Source organism: Chrysoperla carnea, chromosome 1 (genome assembly GCF_905475395.1).
Source record: "Chrysoperla carnea chromosome 1, inChrCarn1.1, whole genome shotgun sequence".
Lineage (NCBI taxonomy): Eukaryota > Metazoa > Arthropoda > Insecta > Neuroptera > Chrysopidae > Chrysoperla > Chrysoperla carnea.
In genome coordinates, this window is record NC_058337.1 from 107,061,562 (window position 1) to 107,074,469 (window position 12,908).

Sequence of the window (12,908 nt, forward strand, 5' to 3'; positions counted from 1 at the left end):
GGGACGCATTGCTAACTTCCTAATTTAGTTTAAATTATCATACGAAATGTACAAACACACAAAGTAATAATGATGTTAATGAACTTTTTATAAAAATATTACTTATTTAGTACAAACTTATGTAATAACATGTTGAAAAATCACAGCTTTAAAAGCAAAGCTATGTAGGGTTTCATTTCTATGCCAAAAATAAGTAAATCTATGTTCAAAATGTCAATCGGTCAAAATCGATTTTAACGACATTCAAGAGATCATAAATTATGGTGTAATTATGTACATGGAATAAAAGTATGCACATACATATTTTGGTCCTTACATCCGATATATCGGATATATACAATTTCAATGAATGTTGGTCGCTATAGCTGATATGTCGTTAAACATTATGACGTTTACACACAAAAAGTAAAATGCTCAGTTCGTTTAAAACGTTTACTATAAAAATGTAAATTGATTCTACCATTATAAATTAGATGGGAATCGGTTAAGTCGTAAAAATATTCTTTGTTATTATTACAAGCTTTTATTTTACTTAAAATGTATGTATGTATGTATGAATGTATGTTGCCCGGGTGAAATCTTGTAACTCAATTTTTTGAAGCAGTTATCGTCAACCGATTGAGCTAAGTTTGGATGACAATGCATGATAAGTTAAGTGGCGTCCCGGGTTCCCATCGGTTCCATCATATTTGATACATCTTTATTTTTACAAGTTTTTTTTAAGTCTTAAAAATTTTAATAAAAAATACTTTTTAAGGAACAAACTTTGCACTAAAAAGTAGAAAAAAATTTTTTCTATGAGTCACTCATACTCATTATTTTTCTATTTGTAAAAGATTTGAGGCCCTCAATATCAAGAATGAATCGAAAAATAAGTACGTATGTGGAGTGGATGAGGTGCTCTATAAGATATTTTATATTAAGCGCCTCAAGCTTTCACTATAGTCATGTATGAATGACTCATAGAAAAAATTATTTTCTACTTTTATTAATACGTGTATTTATTAACCAATTTCTTTCCCAAAAAAGCCACGTTTTTTTGATTTCTAAATCTTTGTTGAATGACACTTCGGTGAATTTCACAAATTACAAAAATTTAATGACAAATTTGAACTTCCAGTAAGGTTTTTTGTAATTTTTCAAAAATGAGAGAGGCATACCTGTAGGTGGATCAAGCATTGCACATTGAACAAACAACAAAATTAATACATTTTTTACATAAAAAAAATCAATGTTTTTTGTTTAGTGTATTATCGAAAAAAAATTTTTTGGTTGATTAAGAGAGAGACGTGTAATTAAATTTAAATTAGCATACATAATTTTTTTTTTTTTGTAATTTGTATTTCGTCTTAAATATCTTGATTACAAATGTATTTATAATTATGTGAATCACAAAAAAATTAGTACGTTAGTTAATAAATTTTTGATTTCTGGTGTTTGGTAATTGGCAAAATAATAAAGGAAATGGAATTTTAAGGTAATTACATACAGTTTTTTTTAATATTATTATTCAATTTTGAAGGTGATTTTGTTTGCGTTTCTAGGTATACAAATATGTCATCATATGAATTATATTTTGAACTGAAGACACTTCTGAATGTGTTTTTTTTATTTTTAAAATATTGATTAATGTCTTAATAATAATTGGCTTGTATATTTACTGATAAGCATAAAAAATGTGTTACATTTTAAATGACATCTTTCAATAGTTTTAACTAAAATCGGTCTAATAAGGTAGCATATCCGTAAACCCACACTATATGAGTAAATTTTGAGTATATGTTAAGAGTAACCGTCCCCTTGGAAGACAATATTACGAAATTTATTAAAGATTCTGATATATTAAAGAATATAATAATATATTAAAGTTTTCAAAAGAAAATTCGACCATTAATTTTTTAATTTTCAAAACTTTACACTTGATTAAAGTGAATGTTTAGTATTTGAGTAAAATATAATTTTTTCGACTAAATCTTAACTAAAGGAGATTCTGCGCTAATTATAAATAATTCAGAAATACTAGTAGGAAAATTATATTAATTCAGTTTATCGCAAACGAAATACTGTTTGATTTTTCTACCCCCGTACATTTCATATAGATATGTTTTATTGAAGAAGATATCTTTTTTTAGAATATAAACGCGCAAACATACATACCTACTGACCATATGGCGACGTTATAAAGGGTAATCCAAGGTTAGTTTTCTATGTTGCAACTCTGTAAATGAGAGAGTTGCTGTGAATACTAGTTTAAAACAATCTATTTTCGATTTGAATCGTACAATTAACGCTCAATGCTCTAATTGTTGACTTGTTCTACATAATTAATAATTCTGTAAAGCTTGTGTACAGACTGTTACCGGAAAATTATACTTAAGTCAATCGTTGTATTGAGACAACAATTCGTATCATTGTGGGCAGGTTCCAGCAAAATGTAAGTATTGGAGATATGATAAATATAACTAAGATAATATTACATCAAAAATTTAAAAAAAATTGAAATAAGGAAACTCAATTTGAATCATCCTTTAGAAAATATGAACATATTCAAATAGTTTATATCTAAAATAATCCTGGATATAAAAAACATTAATTAAAATTGAAAAACATTTCAGAAAAGAGTAGACTACACTAATACTTATTAAAACATATGTGTTATAGAATTTTATACAAACATATCTACTTCCTTCCACTGATTGCAACTGGTAAATATAATGATAAATAATATGGATCACACTCTATTATTTCTATTAATTAAGGCAGTTGGTGCAATAAAAGGGTTCATTAAAACTTTAAAGAATCCTCACTGATTTTCAGATGTTTTTTTTATATTGATTTTGGGGTTTTGTACACATAATATCAAAAGAAGCAATTTTATCTTGAAGTACACCTAAGTGTTATACCTAAGTAAAACGCACGCGAAAAGACGCACCCGAAAAGAAGGGAAAGATCGGCGATTTGTATTATTCGGGCTTTTCGGATATTCCATTTCACGTATTGTGTAAAAGTGATTTTTCTGAATATTAATTTGAATATAATAGCATTTTAACCTTCTATAGTCAAAATAGATCCAAAGGACTGCATACGATCAAAATGGATTCTATTGAATTGTTAAATATCTTAACTAACTGATAAAGCGCTAACGTATTTGGCACCTCCAACTTCATTTCCTGCGTTTTTCATCCAAATTCTTGCACATTGTTATTTGATTCTCTCACAATATTAATGTGTGTCTGTCTGTAACTCTGTTACAGACAGACACATCTGAAAAACAAAGTTATTGTTTTGAAATTGGTTAGAAATTTTGTTAATCGAGTATATGTGCTACACAAACGACCTTAACTATTATGTATCTCTTAATTCTTTTGAGGGAACATGTTTCTACCTCCCATAGGGTAATCATTTTTTTCCAATTCATATTAAAAACTAAATAACGTTACGAAAAATCTTTGATATTAATTGACACTAATTAATCAACAAAAATATAAGGTTTGTTGGGAATCAATAGTATCTACCTACAAAAAAATAATTCTAATCGGTAAGAACATTTTTTTTTATATGCAATCTTTAATTTTTTTCAACAAAATTCACTGCTCGAATAAGTTTTTAAATACAAATTTAGGGTAACAATTGCCGATGGGTAGTTTCTTTTATACCGAATGCAATTTGAAAGTCATGTCTTTTAGCTGCACTTCTCGGATTTTTTTTGATATATCTGTAAAATTACATTATAATAAGTATTTGACTGCTTATAAATTTTCTTGAACCAAGAAAATATTTACTTGCTACCATGTAAAGAACATATTTTCTGGCAAGTATTTTTGTTCAGTGTAAATTGGCTCCATAGTTTATCGCCAACATATTCTGTATTTTCTTTTCTCAATATTTGCAACTGATCTCATATTATTTTTCGCTAATAATCCGCTAATAATAAAAAATATACACAGCGAAATGTTCCTTTTTGGTAATTGATTTATATAAAAACAAAAAAATCTTACTAATAATGTCCATAGAAGATTTTCGATGTGACAAGACAGACCGTTAAGGCGATAATGATTTGGTTTCCTTATTAACTCGGCACCGTTTCGGAGGAGTTTGGAAACCACCATAGACAATTACTTTCTTTAAAACACTTTCAATTCGTCCTTATTTCAATTCCTCTATCAATTATATTCTTTTAGCCAACCGTTAAATGTTAGGTTCTATCATAAAATCAAACATGAAAATTCCGAGAAAAACGTGGTTGTTTCAGAATATGAGCAAGATAATTTTAAATTTGATGCATTACTCTAGTGAAGCCCTTGACTTATCTTGACTTATCAAGGTCGTAGGATGTAAGAGAAATTATTAATGGAGTTTTAAGAAAATTTGCTATACAGTTAAAAAAAACGGATTAAAGTAAACACACTTACTTGGCTCTTGATGTTCTTATAACAAAGTAAATTTTCCTTGAACCAAAGATATTAAAACTTGATTCAAGAATATCGCAAGAAAAAAGGAAAAAGGATATATTATCTTGTTATGTACTATTTTTACTGCGTATGATAGTTTTTAGTTTATTGCTCCAAATTTCACTTTGCCTGCAACAAATATACACAGGGTATATAATAATGATATCAATCAAAGTTTCCATTTTTGTATTTTTTTTATGTCCTGTGAGTAGTATTTCTGTAAAAAATATATAAAACCACACTAAAATCTTTTCCTTCAACCCAATCTTTTTTTTTTCATTTTGAAAAAATCTATAAAAAAAATTTTTTTTCTCATACTCTCAGCTATACATTAACATTAGGTTTCATTCTGGGATATTCTCATAATATATACATCTAACGTATACAATATATTGTTTAGTTGACACATCAGAGAGAAGAATTGGGGGTCCGGGTTCGACCCCGAGGGGATGAATACTATGTGTACGGAACACTGACAGACTTACAGACCCCGTCGACGATGATGACGACGACTAGAGAGAGAATTGTATGTACGTGAAAGAAGGCGGTAGTATGCGGTGGTAGAATATGTATACGATGAACGAACTCGGTAGCGCACAGCTTGCTTGCCTGTTTGTCTTGCTTGGGTGGATGACAAATGTCGTTCAATTCGTCAATGCCAAACCAAGTCGACATTCTATATTGTTGTTACTACTACTATAGTACAAAACTGAAAAACAGAATTAAACAAAGATGGAACGTATATTTAATATTATATTGAAATGCTATCTCACTTACACTTATATTAAATCTATAATATTTTGTTATATTTAATATAATCGGGGAAATAAATATTTGGGATATATATTGCAAAATTTGATTAGATAAATAAGTGGTGTAAAACTTCTCTGTGATAGCTGATGCGTGGAATATGATAGCAGGAGTTTTTCTAATTGTAAATCCGTTCGAATTAGCAATCGGGCATCCCTTGTTAAAAAGTTATGTATGTATATTATATTTCGTATGAATATGAGTCTTCTAATGTGAACTGCCAAGGAAAAGTAAACTCGCGCTTACCCAACCTGTCTTAGCTTATTTGGAGTTGACTTGGTTTGAATTAACAATGGCCCTCATTGCTAGTTCGCGTCCAAAAAGTAATCATCATTTTTCTGCACCCTAAAACCTTCGAAAATTTTAAAAACTAACATTTTTCTGTTTATAAAATACCCTCTTCATACACTGATTTACACCCTTCATAGTTTTATCGGGAAGTGATCGTTAGCTTACCTAAACAGTTTTGGGTAAAAGTTCAGTTTAAGCACATTTTCTTAAAAATCATCCTAGAACATCGAGAAAAAAAACATTTTCAAGCATTTTTTACATATATTACGAATCCGTATGCGAAGATACCGAAAAATTTTGTTTTTCTTTAATTCAAATTTCATTTCTTCAATTTTATCGTCAAATTGTCATGTTGCTTCTGAGCTTAATTCTGAATAGACTTTGATTTTTTTTTCAAAAATTTATGGAATCTTTTAAGTACGGATCATCTAAAATAAAACTTATTGAATTAAAAATTATTGAATTCATTTTAAAGTAATTTCAAGTTTCTTTTTTACCTGTCAAATCTTGACTGTTAATTTCATATTCAATATCTGCCTCATAACCATCATTACCTTCAAAATCACCAGAAAGTTTGTCTCCTTCAAGTTTAGGAACGTCAGCTGCTGTGTCGTAACATTTGCAAGCTTCATTATTAATTTCTGATCCTTTATTATTTTCTAATTTTTTAAACTCGGTTTTACAACTTTCCCAAATCAACATGAAATCTGAATATACATTAGCAGCGATAAAAATTAATATAAATAATTGAATTAAAAAAGAAATCATGGGGAATTATTATTTTTGACTGAATTTCAGAATTTTGAAAAACTTTGAATTTTAGAATTAAAAAAAATTTCTTTTTGTTTAAAAAATGATTTAATTTTGATTTGACATGTTTATAAATTTACGTAAATATTTGTTACAGGGTGTACTGAAATTTATATGCAATTTCTTGTGAATCAAAATATTAGTAGTGGAAATGGTTGGCAGTTTCTAGAGTTTGTTGCCTAGTTTTTTAGGTAAGGATAGAGATTTTTAGATCCTCTAAAATAGACTTAAACTTTTTACTCAATCCGTTTAACAAAAGATACAGCAAGGTTATAGCATGAGCAAATAGAAATTCGTTAATTAATAAAATTAACAAAACCTATAGAAATTTAATTAGGAATAATGAATTGACCTTAAAGTTTTAATATAGTTATTAAGAGGGATTTTTAAGTGCTACACTAAAAGGTTTAAAATAAAATGAATGACTAAACAAATAAAAACCCGATTACGTTAAATAAAATCTAAAAAGAAACAAGTCCAGTAGTTTACAGAGTGACTTTAACTGCCGGGGTTCATTAAAATCTTCCGAATCAAAGCTTCCCCATAATGAGCACCGACTATTAAAGTTGCTATATAAACTACTGAACTTCTTTCTTTCTTTTTAGATGTTATTTAACGCAGTCGGGTCTTTTTCAAATTATTTATTACATTACATATTATATATAGATCAAAAAGAGGACAAAATATGATAATTTTTAAGGTCGAAAACCTTAGTTTTTTCTGGTTCTTATTTAGTCTCTTAATTTTCTCCATCATCTCTTCTATCCGAAAAAATGACATCAAAAACCATTTGAAAACACTGATTTTAAAAGATTTTTAAAGGAAGTTTATTCTTCTTTCAAGTATAAATTAAATTTTGAATAAACATAGCGAATTTCTACGCTTCTTGCCATCTCATAGTCAGGCTAGAATTAATGTTTTCAAAAAGAATTGAAGCAAGTACCTATCCTACATGACTGGTTATTTGCGACCATATTAGTTACAGCTGTAAGAAGAATGAAAGGCTATAACGTTAATATTTATTGTATACCATGACGTAAATTTATTTACAAAATCATACACTTTTATTTCATAGACTACAATTATATTAATACAATGAATACATTATGTGTGGTTGATGGTTTATAAGGAAGTAAAGCGAACTATGTTGATATTTTTTTCTTCGTTTTTTTAAAATGTTTATTCACATATATGAAAAGGATAGAAATATAAATATAAAATTATAAGAAGGAAGATTATTTCAGAATGTATTATTAATAAGAATAGTATAATATGCTACACACAAGATATATACACAGAATGAAAAAAAAAAATGTATGTGCCTGATTATAATAATCCGAAGGCCGCCGCGCACTTGGAGCTCATCAGAAATAATGTCCCAGCAAGCAATCACATATATTTTTCAATATATGTGTTACATACTTAATATCATCTTTTTTTACCTATGAATAACGTAGGACCTCTATGAGGTAGTCCGGATATACGAACATTGTTTTGGGGCACAAAGTTTTCATGGAATTTCTATCGACTCATTTCGTTTTCGAGCCACATTTATTGAAAAAGGGCGGTTGAGAATCAAGGGAGAAAATTCATCGGTAATATTTAATCTCTAAGCGGCTTTGAAGAGATCCTGAAAAATAATATTATATTCGTCAAATGAGTTTTATTTTATGCCTTTTGGGGTCCTAACTATTTTATAATATATATTGGAATTATGTTCCTTATCGCACGTTCTCATTTATTTGGTAGATAGGAGGTAAAACCAAAAAAAGTGCAATAATTAAGAACAACCCCAAAAACAAACATATATATGTTACCCAGGTAACTAAAACTTATTCAATAATATTGCTTCGATTCAGCTTGCCATGAATTTTGAAAATATGTGTTTTTTTTATAGAAATCGATTACAAGTCACACTGAACATTTGAAAAACTATGACAGAAGAAAAAAGTGAAAACAAACAATTGACTGAGTTAATTGTTGAAATACCATGTATAGCCAGTGTTGATGAAGAAATCGTTTGTTTTTTGACGTCACGTTAATAAGAAAAGATATCCACTTTTAAATAGCTACACACACACTGATATTCCCATATTAATGCATACTATAAAATTTGCATCTAATAAGCGCCCTCGTGGGTAAACAGTGAAGTTTACAAAAAAAAAATTTCAAACAAAAGTTGTTTATTTTTTTATAAAGAACATTTTTTACATTTAAACTTTTGTTCTATCTCTAATGGTTTACAAGATGGGTCCTACGGACCCAAGACCCAATTGACCCATATTGCTCATTTACGAACTTGACCTCAGTTTTTAGGTCCTGAGTACGCTATAAAAATTTCATCTTGATATCTCTTTTCGTTTTTGAGTTATCGTGTCCACAGACGGACGGACGGACAGCCAGAAATGGACTAATTAGGTGATTCTATGAACACCTATACCAAAATGTTTTTCGTAGCATGAATATTTTTAGGCGTTACAAACTTTGGACTAAACTTAATATACTATGTATATTTCATATATACATGGTATAAAAAGCACAAAATTGTCTTACAAAAGTGAACATGTGCATAATCTGAATATAAAAGAAAGCGCTGTATTTAAAATGTACGGAGATACAATAGGAGCATAGTTCCTACCGGATGTCCCACGTCACCTCTCCTTTTTATCTAAATCGAAGGACATTTTCAGAGTTTTTATAAGATTTATTAATTTTTCTTTAAAAAGAAGAGCTCCCTAATCATTGGGAGTACAGTTTTTGTTTCAGTTTATCGACAAAATCCTGTTAGAAAAGTTTTTATCTCGGAATAATTCTGAATATATTACAAAAATTACCTTCTCGTCAAATGAGCTGGATTTTCTTGTTTTTTCTTTTAAATTGCGAAATTTAAATTTCTTGATTTTGCGATTAAATGACGAGTTTTGTTGTATTGATTGAATAATTTTCATCGAGATATTACCCCGCTTGTACAACCCATATCTATGAAACTACTGATACCGTCAAAAGCGTAAAAAGCGTTTTAATCCAAATCAGAGGTAAAACTTTTTACTGATTGTTTGTATTTTCGTAAATGAACCAAGCTATAATATAGATATTATACATTTAGGGTCTGCAAGTTATTTATTTAATAAAAATTGTGGGCTTCGATGAAGTTTCCCCCAAAGTCTAAAAAATATACACTTTTAGCCTATACATAGAGGTTTTTGACTAATACTTTATCTGGTGTACACTTTAGCTTAGGGACTAAGTAAAAAATGAATGTATGTACCTTACATTATATTATAATATAGTTTGTTATGTTTGAATTTTTATAAAAATTTAAATATTTAAATACAAACATTTTTATTAACGGTTTTAATGAAATGTATAAATGTGTATACTATTTATTTATGTATAGAATATACCTAAGTATAATGTGTACCTACATTCTACATGTCATGTGTACGTACAAATTTTAAAATTCTGTACATTTTTATCATATTTATATTATAACGTATGAGATTATTATAACGAAAATGTAAAGAATCGGAAAATTGGAATAACAACTTGAAGAGTTTACTAAGTTAGTACCTATTATAAAATTCCATAAGACAACTGTCATTTTTTCAAAAAATTTTTATTTATGTTTGTTTACAAAATTTTTTTGTATAGAAATTTAAACATCAATGTTTTTGGATTAAAAACATACATTCGTTGAGTTGAAAAAATTACAATATAATGCGCTCCGCATGTATCCAAGAAAACCCGGTTCGATTCCTAGGATATGTGAATTTTTTGAATGCTTTTCATTTGCAAAAGTTATTTTAATGTCAAAAACTTTTTGTTTAAATTAATTTAATTAACTTTTAATCAAGTCTTAAATTTCGATTTAAACACATCAATATATCAGATTGTGAATTTTCTAGTATCATAAAAAGGAGTATTTATTTAGACAAAATTGGAGTTGGCTTTTAAATTATCGCGGAAGCGTAGCCATCCAATTCAAAGATAAAAAAGCTTTTAGTAAAATCCGTGGTTCATAATAGAACTACTATAACAGACTTTGATTTGGTTTCAGCGAATGTTAAATGGAAAGGTGGATATTCAAAAAGCATAGTAATTTATAATATAATTGTTTAAATATGAATGAACTGTCTTATATAAAATACCCCACTCTTTAAATGGTCTTGTCATTTCATAGGCAACTCCCACTTCTATAATATTTAAGACTGCTTATGACTTCCATATTGAATGATTGTGAGATTTGTTAGAAGGTGAGCTTAATAGAGAATACGATAGTCGTTAGTCTTACTACTTTTTTTCTTCGATAAACAAGTCAACAGATAGAGTATGGTCTTTGCGTATAAAAATTTATTGAGTAGTAAAAATTTATTATTATCTGATCTTTTTTAATTTCTTTTGCAAATGACGCTGTTCAAAGCTGACTTGTTAATGTGGTATCGAATATTTTGTAAATTTGGTATAAGTTTTGTAAAAATTTTATAATAAATTAAAAAGATTATAGGTCTGATTCAACGAAAGTGAGTAATTTAATACATTTTTGAGTACCAAATCAATCAAATAAGAGAATGAATAATTATAATTACGTATTCATCACAAATATATGTATAATATTATAATCAAAATAAAATTATCATTAGTACATTATCAACATCAATCGTTACAAATCATTAAAATAATAAAATACATGAACATAACATGAAAAAAAAACATGAGTTGTGGTGAATATGAAGTTTAGGCGCCCTATGCAATAGCTTTCTATCTTTTGCTGTTTAATTTTCTACCACTGTGCTTACAATTTCCATTTAAGGCAAATGTGTTTCACGTGTGACCTATCTCTCTTATTTGGAGAAATTTTTTAACTTTCACGAGCATTTATTCCGAAATTCAATCTACAGTTCGGAGAAATACAAACAAAGTGAATCCGATTTTTGTTATTTTTGAGTCAAATTATTTAGAATATAATTTTCAACCATATCGGAGACAAAAACTATTAGAATTTGATAAAACTTCTTACACAGGGTAAGTTTGACCCAAAAACTACAAAAGTCGGATTCATTTAGCGACCAAATGAGTAGTTGTAGAGATATTATCTAAAATTCCGTCCGATAATATTTTGATTTTGATGAATTTTGTAAATATCCTGAAAAATATTCATCGAGTTGCCAAATTAGGCAAGTTTTCGTATTTATAGAGTCTTAATTACCTTATATAATACAAATAAATGAAAAACTGGTTTAAAATTACTGTAGAAAATTATTTGAATCTGGTAAAGATATTTTATTTTATCTACGAGCCATTCAACTATTTTATATGTTATGGCTAAGGGTTACTATTTACTTGCCTAATTCAACCAAGCAGATTGGCTTTTTTGCTTTTTAGAATCCATTTCGATTACTCTTTATTAACCCCCGACTAATAAACAGGAGGGTTATAAATTTAACGGGTTTGTATGTCTGTGTATTAGCGTGTCTGTGAGTCTGTTTATGTTTTTATCTGCGTACCTGTGTGTCTGTCTGTGTTATCGTAGCTCCTCTTTAGGTATGTTTCAAATTCCTGCCAAAGAACAGAGAGCATCATTCTCGATCAAATTTCAATTCAGACTTGATTTTGTGTCGGGGGTTTCTTGAAATTTTTAAGTTATGTGTTATAGGTACTTATTAGTTTTGATTTTCGATTTAAAACAATAACTTTCTTTCAGAACGTTACAAAAAAAAATTCCACCCTATATTATAATAATCTCAAAAACCATATTATACAAGATAAAGATACATTTATAAAAGAACCATCAAATAATAACGCCATTTAAAAAGCGTATCATATTTTTATATGTATTCAGCTCTACTCTCTAATAACATTTACATAAATACAATTTTTTTTATTTTTGTGTGTGTATTTATTATAAGATAGATTTAGGGGGACCTATTAAAATCTCATTATATTTACATTTGATAACAAACATATAACAACAACAATAATATACGGTTTTTAATTTGTCTGTGAATATGTATAACGCAGCAGTAAATACAAAAACACGCACTATACAATTTATAAAAAACAAAATGGCTGGCAAAGAAAATTAACCAAAAATTTGTTATCAATGAGAATTTAATAATCTTTATTTATAATATCATGAATAATGTAATACATTGTGGAGTGGAATAGAGGTTTGGTTGTTTTTTTGAAAATAAAATTATCACGCTAGTATATTGAGACCTAGTTATATATTTTAAAAAGAATATTGTGTAATTACAACAGGGATGGATTCTTAATTAATGAATATTGATAACTGAAAGTGAAAAACTTTACTAAACTTTTACTTGACGCACAGATAATTTGGTTTACAGGAGAGCAAACCAGAATTTTTTTGCCTCAGATATTGATTTAGGTTCAGGTTCAGGGGACGGATAACTCAACGTTATAAGAGGGTTCTAACGGAGTTCAACGTTAGAACAGTCCTGGTCAGTCAGCCCTTATTTATGAACAATAACTATATAAGATTCCTTTATGATTTTGGTGGTATTTAAATGAATTTATTCTAGCTGC